This window comes from Rhodnius prolixus, unplaced genomic scaffold, assembly GCF_049639745.1.
Source record: "Rhodnius prolixus isolate KJV_2025 unplaced genomic scaffold, Rpr scaffold_9, whole genome shotgun sequence".
In the NCBI taxonomy this organism is placed as follows: domain Eukaryota; kingdom Metazoa; phylum Arthropoda; class Insecta; order Hemiptera; family Reduviidae; genus Rhodnius; species Rhodnius prolixus.
Genome location: NW_027411604.1, coordinates 15,000,220 through 15,022,153, shown reverse-complemented (window position 1 = coordinate 15,022,153; position 21,934 = coordinate 15,000,220). Strand labels below are relative to the sequence as shown.

The 21,934-nt window shown below is 35.8% G+C and overlaps 1 protein-coding gene across 1 annotated transcript in view; it reads right to left on the bottom strand.

The window, feature by feature from the left end:
• LOC141454703 (uncharacterized) overlaps positions 1-21,934 on the bottom strand; it is a 670,160-nt gene that overhangs the window by 220,007 nt on the left and 428,219 nt on the right. Inside the window, exon 2 of the mRNA XM_074129221.1 lies at positions 21,046-21,167. The gene's annotated coding sequence lies outside the window, so the exon portion shown is untranslated. The remainder of the gene's footprint in view (positions 1-21,045; positions 21,168-21,934) is intronic.

Genomic DNA, 21,934 nt, shown 5'->3' with positions numbered 1-21,934 from the left:
ATGTCTCAAAAGTAGTATGTTTTTTAAATGTTTGAATTTTAAAAAAATATGATTTTTACTCAGTCAGGGCATTATTGTTCTATTAAAGAACAATAAACACTTTTTGTTCTATAAACATGTTTTTTCTAGTTAATCGCCATTTTTTTTTTTGAAAACTTGGTAACATCTCAACTCTTTCGTTTACTAAAAAGAAGTACTTAAAGGTAACTTGTTCACACTGATTGTGCTAGAAAGTTCAAATCAATTAACGTTAACAAAATATAGGATAAGGTTGGTTCTTAAATTAGGATTTCTAAATGGTTGTCGTTGCTCATCATCACCGCTTTAACCTTGGCATTTAGAAAAAAAATGAAATTGATTTCAGAAAATTTTAAGAACACTTTTTTTATTGATTGTTATCAATATTTTATACTTATATAAATTGACATTAAATGATTTCTTTTAACGGAAAGAATCAATTATTTCCATTTGTGCACCTCCATTAACATCAATGGCAAATTGAAAAAGTTCTTTATATAGTATGAATCGAGATTTAAGTTAAGGATTGAACTAAGTATGGAATTTATTTGATTTAAAAAAAAAAAAATGTACATAAAGTATTTATTTTTAAAGAAGAAGATAGAAATAAGTACTTGAGTTGTTACAATCAGTGAGTTGACTGATTGTTTCAATCATATTTCTATTTGAAATTGCCGATCAGGTGCCCAATTTGGTAAGAAGTGATAGACTAGTTATACACATGGCCGTAACTCACAACTAAACTCTGATTCGTTCTCCTAAAAGATTACTATTTATTTGACCAATAAAGACAGTACAATTATTTATTTATTATTGTTTTCTATGTTTCTGTATTTTATCCCATTCTACCAGTCAGAAAAGTTAATGTGTTTGAAGCGTTTTATTTAATTTTTAATATATAGAGTGTTTATTTTAAGACGGCTCAAATGCATTTCATGCTTAAACGGTCTGAGCAAAAAATGGTAGAGGAAAAATTTATTGCCCGTCACCTCTAGTTTCAGAATATGTGACTTGATTTTAGATTCCAGCTTGCATACGCGGCAGAAGCGTGTCCAAAAGGGTTTGCAGTATAAAAAATTATGAAAGAAACCGGAAACCGCAATTCGATATCTTTAAAATTAAAGGTGCCAGGTCATTTCCTTTGGCTCTATTGTGGCTCCCCTCACTCTAAAGCTCACCCTCCAGACCTGTCCTTTTAATCAGACTCTTGATGCTGGAGAGCGGCTCTTGGGTAAAGCTCATCAGGCCTTGGTTTTTCCTCCCCGAGAAGTAACATTCTTAACCATACGAGTCCCTCGTACTGACACAACAAGTGCAGTACCGTTTCCTCCTCTTCCTGACAGTGCCTGTAAAGGCTATCATCTGCCAGGCCCATGCGATGCATGTGTTTTCTGAGCCTGCAGTGGCCAGTTGATAGGCCTACAATCATCCTTATAGCCCCACGCGGCCTTGACGGATTAATTCTGCAGTCAGCCTCGGCGTATAGTCTTTAATGAACACCTTCGCCTTTCTCTGCCCAGTGGTGGCAAGCCACCACTCTTGAGACCTACTCTGCACCCATAAGTTAATGGCCGCAGACTTCACACACTTCGGAACCCCAAAACAGGGCTCCGGGCTAACGAAGTGTCTCGCAGAGCCTTCCCGGGCCAATAAATCTGCCCTTATGACCCGAATGGCCAGGTACCCAAACCAGATAGACCTTATTTTGGTCACTAATTTCCTTCAGGGCACCCAGACAGTCCCATACCAGCCTTGAGTTGACCTGGTAGGAACTAATAGCTCGTAGAGTAGCCTAACTGGCCAAGAAGATTACGACCTTAGAATTAATTCCTCGCCCGTTAATCTCGGCAGCACAGAACCTAATTACAGCTAGCTCAGCCAGAAAAGCTGTAGCTAGTTTTCCTAGGCTAACCGAAAACCCACATTTCGGCTTCACACCGTACACTCCCGCTCCCACACCCTCCTCTGTCTTGGAGTCATCCGTGTACCACATCGAATCTCCCACCACTGGGGATCCACGTCTCCAAGCCTCCCGGTCACCAATACAGACTTTGAAAGGCTTATCGAAGTTATATTTGGGAGTCATAAAATCCGAAGGCAGACCCAGAATAGGATCGGCCTCCAACTCCTCGTATAACTCTTGAAAAGCGCAATAGAGCTATTCCAGTTTATAAATTTTTCGAATAATCTCGGCTTTTTCCGACACTACATGAGCTTAATTTAGTTTTTCGTGAGATAACCTCTTGGTAAAGACAGTACAATATTTTTGTAAATTAACACAGCTTCACAAATTATTGGAAGATTTATTTAAAGTTCAAAAGCTATTGATAAAGTAATAAAGCCTTTTTTTATTTTAACCAAAATTAGTGGTTTCAAAATGAATTGTAATTTTTTATTATTAAACGAAGACCTCCCAGGGTGATTGTTTAGCATGGTAAAGATCAAGCACGAAATTTACTCCTACCTTCTCTCTTTTGAAAGTTTGTATACCCCGTGTTAGTTAGTTAGAAAACTAAAACTCTTAAGCTATTATAATACACCCACAATATTCTTGAGCTAAACACAGCCAGCATATACTGGTACCTCCAATGAAACCAATCATTTACCCACATTTAGTTATGACAACCGACACCGGCTGGCTGGTTAGTTACATAATCCACAAGAATATCTATGAAAGAGAAATCGCAACAACTACCGGAGTTGTGGCCAAATAGATAAAAAGACTACATAGACAAGTGAATTTAAGGCTGGTCCATCACTTCTTCTAAGTAACTTATATACCAACGTCATGGTTAAGCAATAATAACCTGAACACGAACTCACCAACTGCATCTATATTTATCAAATATCTTTCTAGACATATAAGGTTATTTTCTACGTTTGAAGATACTATAACAACAACCCTTACTTATTTAGCAAAAGGTCAGACTTCTTTGGTTATACAAGAAAATAAAATTTACATTACATATGGAAGCATTAACATTAGATACCAGAAATAAATGTATTCTATACTATAATTCATATTTCATTCTTTAAAATTTCTATAAAGAATTAATTTTTATCCTTGACTATTTCCATGTGTGTTTACTTTATTTTGGATAGACCATGTTTGGAGTCTCATAACTGCAAATATTCATCATAAATTATTGTACTCGTTCTCCGAATGCATTCGCAATGCAAATAATGTACACTTCTTTTAGATTTCGTGCAATTAGTACAAAGAAAAAAAACTTTAGAATAATGCAACGATGTGCCTGCACTCTGTCGTCGCTAACAAAGATTGTAAAATAAACTTTGGGTTAATAAATGTTTTAGTATATTAACTGCATTGCTGTTAATTACAAACGTTTATTGCATATCACCGTGAAGTATTGATGATCAAGAAGCTCCTCGGTGGTATGAACTGACCTGAGCAGATCGATGGTGCAAAACCTTTGTGGAAGTAACGAATTCTTATTGAGCTTAGAATCGATTAAGCCAATTTCCAGCGCTTTCAGATACAGCGAGAATCTCGTTGTGGTTAATGAAACGTGCTGTTAGTTAATAATAATGAAGAACAATGAAATAAGTGTTCTGTGTGTTTAGAATTCACACTGCCTTTAAGTGAAACCGAAGAGTGTGACATCGCTAGGCTTCAGTTTGCATCCTTCTTAAACTGGCTCCAATGTCAGGGATTCTGACGTTCAGATTTCTGCTATCAAATGTAATTAACCTAATTCAACTATGGGTATAATCTAAAATGTTTGTTTTTAAAAGAGATTTACTGAGAAAAAAAAAAAAAAAAATGGAAACATCGCGAAGAATCTTCAAGTGATGGTGGAAGAGAGCAGTTATTCCCAATCAGAGGACCCCGTAATCATGAGGAGCATCAGCTCTTTCACGGATATGTTGAGTAATTTTGAAAATGGTGTGCATAGAATTATGCCTGATGTAAACCCTATTATGTCTTGATTAGTTTTTGTTCAACACAATATCATGACCTAATTCTACATTTTTTTAAAAAAAAGACTGCTTTAAATGTTTATAATATAAACAAGGAAAAAAAAATGGGTAGCTCTTTTTATCAGAACTGCATAAGGAGTTCATTAGAGGCAATTCGCCCTAGGCTGACCGCAGAATTAATCCGTCAAGGCCCTGGGTATATCAGGATAATTGTAGGAATATTAGCTGGTCAATGCAGGCTCAGAAAACTCATACATCGCATGGGCCTGGCAGATGATAGCCTTTGTAGGTTATGTCAGGAAGAAGAGGAAACGGCACTGCACGTGTTGTGTCAGTGTGAGGGGCTTGTCTGGGCTAAGGATGTTACTTGTCCTTCATACTAATAATCTGTTGTTTACTGAGGGAGTTATAGGGGGTGCAACTCTACAGCAGACAATGACCCAAAAAAATTTCAACACTTAATATCTTCTCAACTTCTGAATCGGTTCACTAAAGAAATATAGCGTATAACTGAGGAAAACGTAGTGTATAAGAGAACGGAATTTCAAACCAATAATCTGTTGTTTACTGAGGGAGCTATAGGGGGTGAAACTCTACAGCAAACCATGACCCAAAAAAATTTCAATACTTAATATCTTCTCAACATATGAATCGGTTCACTAAAAAAATATAGCATATAACTGAGGAAAACGTAGTGTATAAGAGAACGGAATTTCAAACCAATAATCTGTTGTTTACTAAGGGAGCTATAGGGGGTGCAACTCTACAGCAAACCATTACCCAAAAAAATTTCCATACTTAATATCTTCTCAACTTATGAATCGGTTCACTAAAGAAATATAGCGTATAACTGAGGAAAACGTAGTGTATAAGAGAACGGAATTTCAAACCAATAATCTGTTGTTTACTGAGGGAGCTATAGGAGGTGCAACTCTACAGCAAACCATGACCCAAAAAAATTTCAATATTTGATATCTTCTCAACTTATGAATCGGTTCACTAAAGAAATATAGCATATAACTGAGGAAAACGTAGTGTATAAGAGAACGGAATTTCAAACCAATAATCTGTTGTTTACTGAGGGAGCTATAGGGGGTGCAACTCTACAGCAAACCATGACCCAAAAAAATTTCAATACTTAATATCTTCTCAACTTATGAATCGATTCACTAAAGTAATATAGCATATAACTGAGGAAAACGTAGTGTATAAGAGAACGAAATTTCATACCAATAATCTGTTGTTTACTGAGGGAGCTATAGGGGGTGCAACTCTACAGCAAACCATGACCCAAAAAAATTTCAATACTTAATATCTTCTCAATTAATGAATCGGTTCACTAAAGAAATATAGCATATAACTGAGGAAATCGTAGTGTATAAGAGAACGAAATTTCATACCAATAATCTGTTGTTTACTGAGGGAGTTATAGGGGGTGCAACTCTACAGCAAACCATGACCCAAAAAAATTTCAATACTTAATATCTTCTCAACTAATGAATCGGTTCACTAAAGAAATATAGCATATAACTGAGGAAAACGTAGTGTATAAGAGAACGAAATTTCATACCAATAATCTGTTGTTTACTGAGGGAGTTATAGGGGGTGCAACTCTACAGCAAAACATGACCCAAAAAAATTTCAACGCTCAATATCTTCTTAACTTATGAATCGGTTCACAAAAGTAATATAGCATATAACTGAGGAAAACGTAGTGTATAAGAGAACGAAATTTCATACCAATAATCTGTTGTTTACTGAGGGAGCTATAAGGGGTGCAACTCTACAGCAAACCATGACCCAAAAAAATTTCAACGCTCAATATCTTCTCAACTTATGAATCGGTTTACAAAAGTAATATAGCATATAACTAAGGAAAACGTAGTGTATAAGAGAACGAAATTTCATACCAATAATCTGTTGTTTACTGAGGGAGTTATAGGGGGTGCCACTCTACAGCAAACCATGACCCAAAAAAATTTCAACGCTCAATATCTTCTCAACTTATGAATCGGTTTACAAAAGTAATATAGCATATAACTGAGGAAAACGTAGTGTATAAGAGAACGAACTTTCATACCAATAATCTGATGTTTACTGAGGGAGTTATAGGGGGAGCCACTCTACAGCAAACCATGATCCAAAAAAATTTCAACGCTCAATATCTTCTCAACTTATGAATCGGTTCACAAAAGTAATATAGCATATAACTGAGGAAAACGTAGTGTATAAGAGAACGAAATTTCATACCAATAATCTGTTGTTTACTGAGGGAGTTATAGGGGGTGCCACTCTACAGCAAACCATGACCCAAAAAAATTTCAACGCTCAATATCTTCTCAACTTATGAATCGGTTTACAAAAGTAATATAGCATATAACTGAGGAAAACGTAGTGTAAAAGAGGACGAAATTTCATACCAATAATCTGTTGTTTACTGAGAGAGTTATAGGGGGTGCAACTCTACAGCAAACCATGACCCAAAAAAATTTCAACGCTCAATATCTTCTCAACTTATGAATCGGTTCACAATAGTAATATAGCATATAACTGAGGAAAACGTAGTGTATAAGAGAACGAAATTTCATACCAATAATCTGTTGTTTACTGAGGGAGTTATAGGGGGTGCCACTCTACAGCAAACCATGACCCAAAAAAATTTCAACGCTCAATATCTTCTCAACTTATGAATCGGTTCACAAAAGTAATATAGCATATAACTGAGGAAAACGTAGTGTATAAGAGAACGAAATTTCATACCAATAATCTGTTGTTTACTGAGAGAGTTATAGGGGGTGCAACTCTACAGCAAACCATGACCCAAAAAAATTTCAACGCTCAATATCTTCTCAACTTATGAATCGGTTCACAATAGTAATATTGCATATAACTGAGGAAAACGTAGTGTATAAGAGAACGAAATTTCATACCAATAATCTGTTGTTTACTGAGAGAGTTATAGGGTGTGCAACTCTACAGCAAACCATGACCCAAAAAAATTTCAACGCTCAATATCTTCTCAACTTATGAATCGGTTCACAAAAGTAATATAGCATATAACTGAGGAAAACGTAGTGTATAAGAGAACGAAATTTCATACCAATAATCTGTTGTTTACTGAGGGAGTTATAGGGGGTGCAACTCTACAGCAAACCATGACCCAAAAAAATTTCAACGCTCAATATCTTCTCAACTTATGAATCGGTTCACAAAAGTAATATAGCATATAACTGAGGAAAACGTAGTGTATAAGAGAACGAAATTTCATACCAATAATCTGTTGTTTACTGAGAGAGTTATAGGGGGTGCAACTCTACAGCAAACCATGACCCAAAAAAATTTCAACGCTCAATATCTTCTCAACTTATGAATCGGTTCACAAAAGTAATATAGCATATAACTGAGGAAAACGTAGTGTATAAGAGATCGAAATTTCATACCAATAATCTGTTGTTTACTGAGGGAGTTATAGGGGGTGCCACTCTACAGCAAACCATGACCCAAAAAAATTTCAACGCTCAATATCTTCTCAACTTATGAATCGGTTCACAATAGTAATATAGCATATAACTGAGGAAAACGTAGTGTATAAGAGAACGAAATTTCATACCAATAATCTGTTGTTTACTGAGAGAGTTATAGGGGGTGCAACTCTACAGCAAACCATGACCCAAAAAAATTTCAACGCTCAATATCTTCTCGACTTATGAATCGGTTCACAAAAGTAATATAGCATATAACTGAGGAAAACGTAGTGTATAAGAGAACGAAATTTCATACCAATAATCTGTTGTTTACTGAGAGAGTTATAGGTGGTGCAACTCTACAGCAAACCATGACCCAAAAAAATTTCAACGCTCAATATCTTCTCAACTTATGAATCGGTTCACAATAGTAATATTGCATATAACTGAGGAAAACGTAGTGTATAAGAGAACGAAATTTCATACCAATAATCTGTTGTTTACTGAGAGAGTTATAGGGGGTGCAACTCTACAGCAAACCATGACCCAAAAAAATTTCAACGCTCAATATCTTCTCAACTTATGAATCGGTTCACAATAGTAATATTGCATATAACTGAGGAAAACGTAGTGTATAAGAGAACGAAATTTCATACCAATAATCTGTTGTTTACTGAGAGAGTTATAGGGGGTGCAACTCTACAGCAAACCATGACCCAAAAAAATTTCAACGCTCAATATCTTCTCAACTTATGAATCGGTTCACAAAAGTAATATAGCATATAACTGAGGAAAACGTAGTGTATAAGAGAACGAAATTTCATACCAATAATCTGTTGTTTACTGAGAGAGTTATAGGGGGTGCAACTCTACAGCAAACCATGACCCAAAAAAATTTCAACGCTCAATATCTTCTCAACTTATGAATCGGTTCACAATAGTAATATTGCATATAACTGAGGAAAACGTAGTGTATAAGAGAACGAAATTTCATACCAATAATCTGTTGTTTACTGAGAGAGTTATAGGGGGTGCAACTCTACAGCAAACCATGACCCAAAAAAATTTCAACGCTCAATATCTTCTCAACTTATGAATCGGTTCACAAAAGTAATATAGCATATAACTGAGGAAAACGTAGGGTATAAGAGAACGAAATTTCATACCAATAATCTGTTGTTTACTGAGGGAGTTATAGGGGGTGCCACTCTATAGGAAACCATGACCCAAAAAAATTTCAACGCTCAATATCTTCTCAACTTATGAATCGGTTCACTAAAGAAATATAGCATACAACTAAGGAAAATGTAGTGTATAAGAGAACGAAATTTCATACCAATAATCTGTTGTTTACTGAGGGAGCTATAGGGGGTGCAACTCTTCAGCAAACCATGACCCAAAACAATTTCAACGCTCAATATCTTCTCAACTTATGAATCGGTTCACAAAAGTAATATAGCATATAACTGAGGAAAACGTAGTGTATAAGAGAACGAAATTTCATACCAATAATCTGTTGTTTACTGAGGGAGTTATAGGGGGTGCAACTCTACAGCAAACCATGACCCAAAAAAATTTCAACGCTCAATATCTTCTCAACTTATGAATCGGTTCACAAAAGTAATATAGTATATAACTGAGGAAACCGTAGTGTATAAGAGAACGAAATTTCATACCAATAATCTGTTGTTTACTGAGAGAGTTATAGGGGGTGCAACTCTACAGCAAACCATGACCCAAAAAAATTTCAACGCTCAATATCTTCTCAACTTATGAATCGGTTCACTAAAGAAATATAGCATACAACTAAGGAAAACGTAGTGTATAAGTGAACGTAATATACGGAAATTAGCAATATTTTTTCTTCTTTCTGGATTAATGAATCAGTCACTAAAACATCAACAATTTATGAGTCAGAACGTTGAGAATTTAATGAGAAAAAGCCTTCACATCAGATTTTTTTCGCATATGTTTATGATTCCATATCCTGTCATTTTGAAACTTTTATGGCAAGGAATATATTAAATTAAGTACAAATAATCTAAATATCCTTAAATTTTATATCCTTTTTTGGGGAATTGAAACTCGTTGGATTTACCACTAGTGCCTTACTTTTACTACTGGTTATGCCTGCTTCTACTTATTTGGCTTAAGTAGGTACTTCAGTTGTATGTTGGCCAGTGTATGTGGTGATGTAAGACTTTCCATTAATGTTGTTTATGCTAAAACGCAATGTGTCCCGGCTTGTCCCCAATATCGCTTTACAAATTGTTTTCCATTATATATTATAGCGGGCAGCTGATGCAGAAAGAAATAAAACGACCATTCTGGCTCGGCTACACATGCCGGTTGAACGATAGAATGCAGAATCGTGAGTTATTCTAGGCTAGATTAGACTAAGCACCAATAGTTGGTCTAGCAGAGTTCCAGACTATTTCTAGACAATGTAGATAGACACGAGTTCTTACAGTGAACATGTTTGTTTCGTAGTTCGTTATTCAGCTTTTGATTTTCTTCTTTTTGTGTTTTTCGGTCCAATCACTTAGAATATGCAGTTCTTGAGCAGTAAAAAAGAACATAATTAATAGTTTAAAATGATCTAATAATGAATTGATGTTAAAAATAAAATCAGAATTTAGAGATAGTCTGTTACGAAAAGCAAATAGTGCTAAATACCATTATATATACAAAGAATCATAGTTGGATTTACAGATCCAGTGGAATCCAAATTAGAGTTGGAACGGATGTATTAATGATAAAAACAGTGTGAAATTTATTAATGTAATAATGAAGCTGTGAGGTGCACCGTTCAATTTAAATTTTAGTGTAAACAGGGATGAAAATAGGCCTTTACAGTTCTCTCTGAAATCTTGGAGCGATTGAAGATATCATCCATTTCATTGGAGAACTTCCTGCTCTACAGGAGTTCAGTGTACCAGTTCTTCGGAAACAGAAAACTCAAGAAAAATGAGATTGTTATCTATTTGAGTGGCCTTGATTGGCGCATGCTGTATTAGTACACAGTAGCACAGGGGTCTCCAAACTTTTGTGATCATGGACCTCTATATAATTTACTATCTATTAGATACTGTATGTGTACATTTATTTTATTGATTTTAAACATTTATTAAAGTAATTTTACATTGTGTACCAATAGTTTCATGAAAAATATCTTAGTGTTAAAATTTAAATACCTAAATATTTATTAAATAATAAGTAATTATAAATAAGCAAAAATAATAAGTAACTACAGTATTGCTTATTAATCAACTAATGAGATGGGAGTGCCTGGTGTTTCTTTGCAAGGTTCGCTATTTTGGGTTCGCTATTGTTTTTCCTTCGACTCCTACTTTTGTAAATTAGAGTCAACTTGGCAGACGGACTAAGTCCGTGCCCGAAATGTGTTTCGTTTTTAATTAAAGAAATGTTTGATTATTTTCAGTACTTAGTAGGGGTAAATATTTTGGTTTTGTATGTACGATATGTTTTTTCTAAATAAATACAATTATTATTATTATTTATTATTATTGTTATTACTTTATTATTATTATTATTAGTTATTTGGGTGACTAGTGCGGACTAGGTTAATTCGAGTTCCTGTGCTGATTTCATGATTTTATCATCGATAACTTAATTTACTGCTGTAAAATAACGTCAATCAAATTTGAAACTGTAGTAAAATGGCGAGTGTTATTAAATAACTTCATCCAAAAGTATTTGGAGACCAAAGAATTGCAGGATTTATTGCAGGAAGAATTTAGATTTCAATTAGATCCTGTCTTAATTAATCTTAACGATCAACGGTACGTGCGGCTCTCAGAGATTGGATCTGGAGGGAGCATGAAAAGAACTGGGTGATGTGTCCTGGGGTTAAACACAGCAAGACCTTGATGCCTTGGCTGTGTAAGCAAAGATCCAAAGAGACCCTGTGTTTGGGCAGAAATCAGATTACTCTGATTACAGGCCTATTCACGGGGCACGGTCGGTTCAAGAAGCATCTGCGCAAGGTGGGGCTTATCAGCTCGGAGCCGTTGTGCAGATTATGTCAGGAAGAGGAGGAAACGGCCTCTCACCTGTTGTTCGATTGCGCTATGAAACCTTTGGAACGTTGAGGCCGAAGGAGATAGTAGCGCAAAAAGAACTAGTAGGGAAGGTCCTCAACCTCTTTAGGAGGGGAGGGTTCGCTTACTAGAACTAAGAAGGGGCTGGCACAATAAGTCTTTTGTGGCTGCAGTGCCATGGGGCATAGGTCCCGTCCCGTCTACCATCTTATCTTATCTTATCTTAACGATCAAAATGATCGATTTTATTGAATGGTTTATTTCCTTATTTTATTTTTTAGATTTTCTTAAAAATGGGTAATTTTTTATTCATCAACAGTTATCATGAAGTAGCTTAACATTAAACTCCACAAATTTTACTAAACCCTGAAGAAGGTAATAAATTAACCGAAACGTTGGTATGAATAAAGAAATTTGTTTGTGAATTTACTGATCGTACCTCAATATTCCCCAAAATCATCAATTAAACAAAGTTCGAAAACCAAAACTATCATTTTCTAGGATTATTCGAAAAAAAAGGGCTGTTCTAGGTGAGAGCGTCATCTAGGTTTCCCTTTGAAAGGCTACTAAGTAATCCCTTGTTTGCCTGGAGGTAACTATAACCGTGCAACCAAATAGACATTGATTGAATGTTACGTCATCATGGATATCCATAAAGTCTGTTGATCTTGCTAGCCAGAAAAATCTACTCCATTCATTTGATCCAAAAGCTTGTTATTGGTAGCCAAGAAGCATTTATAAGAATGGCTGTTAAGCAATGGCTTTAAAGAGCGCAACAAATCTTGAATGGTTTTTTCATAAAAATCAGTACCGAGGAAAAAATGGTAAGATTAGACGAGTTCTGGTGATTGCCCTACTTACAGGGCTTGGTAGATTCAGTAAACCTTTTCACAGGGTAGGCTTATTTAATCCTGTACCTCCTGAGCAGGACACCTAAATGTCCTGTTTGATTGCATTTTTCTTTTGCAAGCTTACGATAACAGATATAACAAAAAAGATCGTAACGTTGATTGTAGCTTTAATATATGATTTCGTTAAAGATATAACATTACAAAACAAACTTGCTTTCTACAAAACTTTTCTGTAACCTACATGAACCTACAGATTAGAGGAGTGAGATTCTGCTAAACACTTCAATCTTAACCAAAACCAATCTTTACAATCCAAAATGCTTCGAAAAAATCACCAATGCTTCTTATTACGTCACCAATAAAATCCTAGACATTTATCTATCCATGCTGTTCGTATCCAATCTGAAAAAAATTCGCTATCTAAGCCACAGTTGATTGAAGCGTGATTATCTGGCGCTAATCCATCGTCATGAAGTTATTTAATAACACTCGCCATTTTACTACAGTTTCAAATTTGATTGACGTTATTTTACAGCAGTAAATTGAGTTATCGATGATAAAATCATGAAATCAGCACAGGAACTCGAATTAACCTAGTCCGCACTAGTCACCCAAATAACTTTTTCTTTTTTTTTCTAAGGGGTTCTCCACAACTCGTGGTTCCCTTCAGCCATCACTAGTAACTGCTATTTTCCAAATGACACGGTCCTCTGCCTGTTCCTCTGTCAGACCATATCCCGCCATCATCTCCCTCACCTGGTCCCTCCACCCACTTTTGGGTCTTCCTCTCCTCCTTCGGCCATCCACCTCGCTGTCCATCACCACCTTAGGCAATCTCTCTGGACCCATCCTCCTCACATGTCCATACCAAGTGAGTGCCTTAGCCTCTCTAATCTCCAGGACGTTTCTCTCCACTCCCATCCTTTTCCTGATATCCACATTCCTCACTCTTTCGCGCCTCGAACATCCTGCAGATCTCCTCCAAAAGTCCATTTCCACTGCTAGGAGTCTCTCGCGCTGTCTTCTGTTCAAGACCCACGTTTCTGCGGCATACAATAGGATACTTTGGAGAATCGATGCAAAGATCAGCCTCTTGGTTCCGGGTAACAAATTTCTGCTCCATAGCACTGGGTTCAATAGGCCTATTACCTTTTTCCCCTCCCTGATTCTCCTCTCTACTTCCTGCAGGGAGGAACAATTGTGGTACTGTTTAAAAGTTTAATGAGTGGCATTAACACTAACTTAAAGCAGACATAATTACAATAATAATCTAGGGAAACTAACTATACACAATATAAATAAAAGAAATGACGACCCGAGACTGTTGACTGACAGAGGTAACAGTGCTTAGGATGAATGTTTAAACTGGAATTCCTGTCTGGTGGTTGTCCAGGTTCTTAAATACTCATTAGAGAGAGATAGCACCATCTAATGGTCATTTCGGTCCTTTTCTAAGCTTTACGGAGTTAAAACTTTTGACATAAATTGCATACACAGAATGCAACTAACTGCCACTCACCCTTACGAACCTTGCACCTTAAAAAGTGATACTACTAATGGTCGTTATTCTTCCAAAGTAGAAGTTTTCTTTGAACAAAATTCTACAATAATTTACAGTAGAATTTAAAAATCATAATAACATTATTATGTGGATCGTATCTTCTACTGGATCAACAACCTACCGGACAGTTTTAATGAAATAAAATAAGCAAAATTGAATAAAAAGATCACTTAAAGGGCATCCAACGATGACCAAGGTAATGCAATGTGGTGGATTAAATACGCAAGATGCCCAGCTTATCGTTTGACTAGTCAATGATAGACGATAGGGTAGTGCGTAACAAGTTACAGATTAAAATATTATGATGTAGAGAGGAAAGCTGCAAAAAATCTCCTTTAAGAAGCTAAAGAATCTCACTTCATTATGAGTTAAAAGAAATCTATAAATTGAATCAAAGTCTTTGAGCAGTTAAATGTACTCCGACGAGAAAGAAGGTTGTAACATTGTTATATAACAAAAGTCGTGCGTGCTTTTCTATGTTCTGTTGCGCTTAGTATAGATTGCAATCAAATTGTTAATTTGTGCTCATTAAGGAGCCAGGTTGTCCTGGTTAATAGCGAGCTGGACCCGCTGCAATAACCACTGCTACTGTTTCTTGTCTTTCTTACTGTCCGTTGCACTTATATTCCCATTGCACAACATCTTTTTATACCGTTATTTACTGCAGTTACACGCGTGTGCATGTACTGCTATATGTACTCTGTAATAATGTTAAAAAATATTTTCTATAAATTAAATACATTGTTTTAGGAGAACGCGTTCTTTGGAGGTTCTAGAATCGGCAAGTTTATGTTCCTTTTACAGTTGATACCTCACTAAGATGTACAGTTCTTCTTCTTACTTAATGTTAATAACTCACTACATGTAATAATAAAACTCTCGGGGACTAACTTTGGAATTCTCACTCCACACTGAATAGAAACGAGTCTAACATATGATTTCTTGCTGAATTAATCTGTCAAGGCCGTATGTATATCAGGATAATTGTAGGAATATTAGCTGGCCACTGCAGGCTCAGAAAACACATGCAACGTATGCGGGCCTGGCAGAAGATAGCCTTTGTAGGTTTTGTCAGGAGGAGGAGAAAACGGCACTCTGCATAGTGTTGTGTCAGTGCGAGGGACTTGTCCTGGCTAAGGATGTCACTTCTCGGGGAGGAAAAACCAAGGCCTTTGTGCTTTACCCAGGTGCCGCTCTCCAGAATTAATCTGATTAAACGGATGGGTCTGGAGGGCAATTTTGAAAACTGGAGTGCTGGGAGCCACAATAGATCCAAAAGGAATCTAATCTAATCTAATAACACACATGAATAAGAAACGGATTTTTATGTATTTAGAAATGCCAAATATTTAATTAAAATATGCATTTATTTTCGTCAATTATGTGGAAAATATGTGATTTTCTTAAAATATTTTCTGGAATATTTAAGTAAAATGGACATTATTTTTTTGAAAATGGATTTTTTTGGGGGGGGGGGCAAGTTATGATGATTTATACAATAAAGAACATTTTTACTATTTATAAAAAGATGTGTTAAATTTTCAATTTTGAAAACTTCACTCTTCGAAATTGTTTGCAACCACATGAAATTTCAAATGTTGGAACGTAAAGTGACGACGATCTGGGCGTTAGATGGACTTGTAACGACTAAAAGATCGTTCAACATCTACAGATGTTATAGGTGCCTTGCTGAAAGAAGTTATCTCGTTGGTTGTAAAGGGGTACACGATATTCTGAGGTGACTTCTGTTCCACTGATAATATCAGAAATCTGGCAGATGGTCTCCCACCCTTTGTTCTTGCTCAGTACTTCTACCAGTTTTTAAGTTTGTGGAAAGGGATATCTGCTCTAACCAAAGCCCGACACAGATCTGTACTCAGAGTGGACTTACTTGATGATGGAGATGTAAGGAAGGCTTGATAGGACGTCCTCTCTTTCTTTCTGTTTTTATTCTCTATGTGCGATCCGGTGGCAATATGTTAGGTGACTTGGGAACGTTGAGAGCAAGAAACGCGCTTGTCACAAGCTGTGCAGTACAAAATGTCTCCATCACTTCGAAAAAGTTCTGCTAGAAAATCGCGAAGATATTTAGCAACCAGTTGTTTGTTTGAGGCCGATGTTCGTGGCATTTCACCCAAAAAAGAATACACTAAGTGACCGAACGAAATGAATTGGACACTTCAACGAACGAGCTGAAAGAACAGACAACGTCAAAGAACTAACAAGTGCCCGTCACTGTTTAGCAGCATTCTGTGTAAATTACAATAACCATTGTACCCACTGTGATTCACAGCCCTACAGTCTGTGGTTCACAGTTCCTGTCAACCACCTCCCAATTATGAAAACATGCCCAAAATGAAAAATATGAAAAAATATGTACATATTTTGATTAAATATGTATAAATATTTATTTATTTTAATCAAATATGTATAAATATGCGATAACATCCAAATATGTGGAAATATGTGAAATAAAAGTAGACTCAAACGGCTTAAAAAGTGTCAGAATGAATACTTCTAGTTGAAAAACGTCTGTAAATTGCCTAGAAAAATATATGTAAATACATACGAATCCGTTCCCTACACATGAAACTTAAATAGTAAATCGTTTTTGAGTTATACTTTCCACACTCTACAAACTGACTATCACAGACCAATTCGTAGGATAAATACTTTGTTTTTGGATTAATAGTGAATTCAAAACAGAAATTTCCAGATCAAAATTTTGACCCAATGTCAACACCTAATTGGAGAAAATAAAGTATCTTATTTTTTTTTATTATAATTAAATTAAAATCATACTTAATCATAGCAAAGTTAAGTACTTCTTGCCTGTTTTTTTAATTAATAATAATAATATTAAGGAAAGCAAATTAACTGTTTAAAGCTTTTTAATTAAAAAAAATAAATTAACTTTTACTGATTGAAGCAAAGACTACTTAAAAAATCAATCATTATTGTGAAAGGTTATCGTTCTTGATTTGAAAATAAACACCCGCCCGTCTATTTTGGTTCATCGCTCATAATTCATCTGTTATTGGTTTCGTGGTGTGAAAACTTCTACAAGAAGATTTCGAGACCTCCATTTGTTTTCTCCCTCTGTGTGTGTAGTATAGTATCATGTAGTGTGCTTGTACGAGGGTCGTTTGAAAAGTCCGTGCAAAAATAAAAACTACTTAATTTTTTGGGGTAAACCTTTTTTATTTTTCAACATAGTCTCCTTTTAGGCTTATACACTTCGTCCAACGCTGCTCTAGTTTGTTGATCCCTTCCGAATAATAGGATTTGTCCAAGTCTGAAAAATAGCCATTCGTTTCTGCAATCACCTCCTCGTTTTAATAAAATCTTTTTCCCGCCAGCCATTTCTTCATATTGGGGAACAAATAGTAGTTCGAGGGAGCCAAGTCTGGAGAATAGGGGGGATGTGAAACGAGTTGGAACCCAATTTCCATTAATTTTGCGACCACAACTGCTGAGGTGTGAGCTGGTGCGTTGTCGTGATGGAAAAGGACTTTTTTGTGGGCCAATCGTAGGCGTTTTTCTTGCAGCTCGGTTTTCAAACGGTCCAATAACGATGAATAATATGCATCTGTAATAGTTTTACCATTTTCCAGATAGTCGATGAGGATTATTCCTTGCGAATCCCAAAAGACAGTCGCCATAATCTTTCCGGCCGAAGGAATGGTCTTTGCCTTTTTTGGCGCAGATTCCCCCTTGGTAACCCATTGTTTAGATTGTTCTTTGGTCTCTGGAGTGTAGTGATGTATCCATGTTTCATCCACAGTGACGAAACGACGCTTAAAGTCCTGCGGATTCTTCTGGAACAGCTGCAAACCGTCCTTGTGTACTCGTTCATTCGAGATGCCCACAGCACTAGCAATCTCACGCACCGTCACTCTTCTGTCATCCATCACCATATCATGGATTTTATCAATGATTTCTGGAGTAGTAACCTCAACAGGGCGTCCAGAACGTTCAGCGTCACTTGTGCCCATATGGCCACTCCGAAAATTTTGAAACCACTTATAAACTGTTCTAATCGAAGGTGCAGAGTCACCATAATGTTTATCAAGCTTCTCTTTAGTTTCCTGCCTTTCATAAAGTAGTGTTTAATCAACACACGAAATTCTTTTTCGTCCATTTTTTGAAAATCACTTGACTTCCTCGATTCAAACGAATGCCAAACACAAAGAAAGACCGATCTGGCTGAAACTTGGTGTGTGTTCTTCCAAGGGATGCTACTAACTAAACACAACCTCGATACGCGCCAGTGGTGCTATCTCTCTGACTTTGCACGGACTTTTCAAACGACCCTCGTATATGTAGTAAATTTCACAGCCATTCATCTTTTTCTGTGACTAAATTGATAGTTCCTTCCTTTACAATAAACATAAGGTTTGCATCTTTAAATGAATTTAAAATGAAAAGTAAAAAATAATGACTGACTTCAAGACCATTAAGTACCGCTACTTACTAATATACGTTTAAGATTGTGAAATTTAAAAAAGACTAGTAATTATTTATTGCATAAAAATATTTCTATACTTATTCATAAATACAAACATTAATTTTAATGTTTGTATGACTGATTCTTTATTTTATCTTGTCCTTAATAAAATGCTGCTATTGTATCAAATGTTGCACTTCAATTTTACACATTTTGAGATTGTCTGCGTCCATAAAAGTAGTTTTTACATATTGGTACGCCTGTCCTCTGTGGATCATATAAACTGCATAATTCAAAACAAAGAAAAAATTGCAGTAAATTCTAAGTTTGATTTCTAGTAAGGCTACTAGGAGTTCACGGTAGCCGAGCGGTTAGAGGCGAGTCCTGTAAAAGATAGTATGTATTGCGGTTACTGGATTCGATTCATGGTCTTGGCCTTGGATTTTATTTAATGGTTAATATGAGAACTTTATAGTGAAGTATGTTTGCTAGTCGCCTCCGTCCACGACACCTAATTGGTAGTTGGACGTGAAGACTGCCTGAAAAAATAGCCTTTACTTTACTACTATCGTCGTGGAGTTGGATTACTTTACCCAGGGAAGGCCCTATGTAGCCTTTTTTTTTGGAAGGGGGAGGAACTGAACGCTTCTGCAACGTCGCGAAGTGTGGCCTTCAAAGAATGGGTACATGGACAAGTCGCCCGGAGTCCTAGGCCAGGCCCAAATAAGTTTAGACGAGAAGCTCTCGTTTAAACTTACTGCGGCACTGACTCTAGCAAAACTGGATCGGCCATTAGAATGAGCTTTAAGCCTTTACGCTGGCCATTTTAGATTGAAGAAACAGCTGGCGCCTGACAGAAAAGACAACCAACAGCCTTTGTAGATTCTTTCAGGAATACACGTCTTGGGCTAGTCTTAGCTCAGGATTCAGCTCTTTAAAGAAGAAAAATCCACAACGTTATACTCTGTCCAAGAATCTCTCCCTGGACGTCCAACTAGACCCTCTGGGGCTCCCAATGGCCTAGTTCTTCCTGGCCAATCCTTACAGTATCTATAAAAATGACGTCACCATCTCATACACCTCATACTTCGTCCAAGTTAATAACTAAATCATGTTTATTTCACCTAGTTTGTATTCATTTTGCATAGTTATTTATTCAAGTTATTTTACCTTTAGTTTAAAAAAAAGCACTTTACTTAATAATTAATGTCAACATACATCGCGCATGTCCACTAATGGTAAGTACCGTGCCGGACTTAATAACAGTACACGAGAGTGTAAAGTATATTATTTATATTCATAATACCGTTTATATTGCATTCTGCATTTACTCTCTTTATCAGTACGTCAGTCTGTCTATCTGACTAGATTTAAATTCTACTCTATCTATAATGTCCGTTTTTTATGAACTTGATACTACTTGATATTTTCTGATAGATAATTTACCTAGAATCTACACAATTACTCATGTTCATAATTTTATATTTTTAAACTAATCTTTCAGATAAATAAGAGGGGCCTTCTACTGTAATCTCCTCCATTTGGCGCATGAGTGGCTCATGGTTTAGCAGATGAATAACGGTACGATCTAGAAAATAGTTTTATTTTTTGGAAAAAAAATATGGTCGCGTCATTTTGTAACAATGAGTTTTATAAAGAATAACTCTGGGCCGTGATTTTAGTCATTAAAAATAATAACCAAGTTTAGTGCATAAAGCTGTTAAACTAATATTGGTATGACAAACTAATTAGAGAACTATTGCCGCAGTGTCGTTATGCATCTAAAATATAAATCATTAGTTAATAATAAATTGGCGAGAGTGAGCCAACACTTATAATATTCGAAAATTTGTAGAAGGCGTATTAAAATATTAATAAATATTTATAAGGTTTAGGCCATAAATAAAATCATAACTAAATCAGGCCCTCAAGGAATTAGCATGACCTTTCTTGTGTTAGACTACTTTAAATTTGCATCAAAGTAATAGTGGTGAGGTGAGAGGAGAAATTAAAGTAGATATTTTTATTTAAATTATTGTTCAAATAAAGGCTATTTTTCAACTGTAATTATTGCACAATGTGGTACTGCTAACTAACTGCTGCACTTCTTTAAACATCTGCAGAAGTTTGTCGAACTGTTCAAGACTTTGGGCACACGATATGCTGCCTAAGTGGTTATGATAAATTGTACTACTTATCTGCACGATATTCAGGTGACGATAATTCGAAATGATTTCAATGCTTCCCCTTAGAAGATGTAAAAACCAAGATTGGCAGTTTATTGATACGTGGGAAGCACTATCAAAATCGGGTAAAGGTTTAAAGAGTTATTTATTAACAATATTTCTTCGAGATGTCCTCAATTAATGTGGGTATAATTCTTCTATACTAAGATGTACAGCGTCGAGTAACATCTGCATAAAATTTTGAATTTAATCGCAATTCATTCATGGAAAACGGTTCACGCGTTTAGGCGCTACATTATTTCTTTTTTTCAAAATGTATTTGATCTACTTAGTTGCAAAAAATATTTTTTAAAGACGAGTAATGTATCCTTTATTTTAAAGAAAATTTGGGAATATTAAATATTATGGGGAAAAAAAGAGTAAAAAATTGTGAAATGATGAATGTTAAGACACTACTTGTCTTTAAATAGAGACGTTAATTATTATTATTATTTTTTGAACAAAAAAGAGCTCACCATGAATGGTTGCTTCAAGCTCAATGGTGGAGCCTCGACCCTGATCTTTCTTCAAAAAAAATTGAGCGTTTTAAACGCTCAACTTGGAGCACACCATCCAATTTTGAAGTGGGAAGACCAATCTGTAACAATTCAATACCTAGTTTATTATTTATTCAGTAAATTAAATAAAAATTTACAAAAAAAAAACAACAAATATTATGAAAAAATGTTATTTAATACAAGAGGAGCTGCCGGATGATCGATCATATTTTGGCCATTTTCGTAAATTTTTTCTCCATCGTAAAATAAGAAAATGATGCCTTATTTTCCCAGAAAATCTACTTAAAATGTAAAACAAATCTAAGGTAACTTTGTGGCCATAATCATTAATGAATAACGATAAAAATATTCTTTCAGCATTCAGCATTGTAGAATAATGAAATGGTTGCAACATGTTCTTACTTGAATAGAGAAAAGACCCGAAACAAAATAATAATAATATTGCCAAATTTGAGCTCATTTTGTCACAATACGAGGGTCGTTTGAAAAGTCCGTGCAAAAATAAAAACTACTTAATTTTTTGGGGTAAACCTTTTTTATTTTTCAACATAGTCTCCTTTTAGGCTTATACACTTCGTCCAACGCTGCTCTAGTTTGTTGATCCCTTCCGAATAATAGGATTTGTCCAAGTCTGAAAAATAGCCATTCGTTTCTGCAATCACCTCCTCGTTTGAATAAAATCTTTTTCCCGCCAGCCATTTCTTCATATTGGGGAACAAATAGTAGTCCGAGGGAGCCAAGTCTGGAGAATAGGGGGGATGTGAAACCAGTTGGAACCTTATTTCCATTAATTTTGCGACCACAACTGCTGAGGTGTGAGATGGCGCGTTGTCGTGATGGAAAAGGA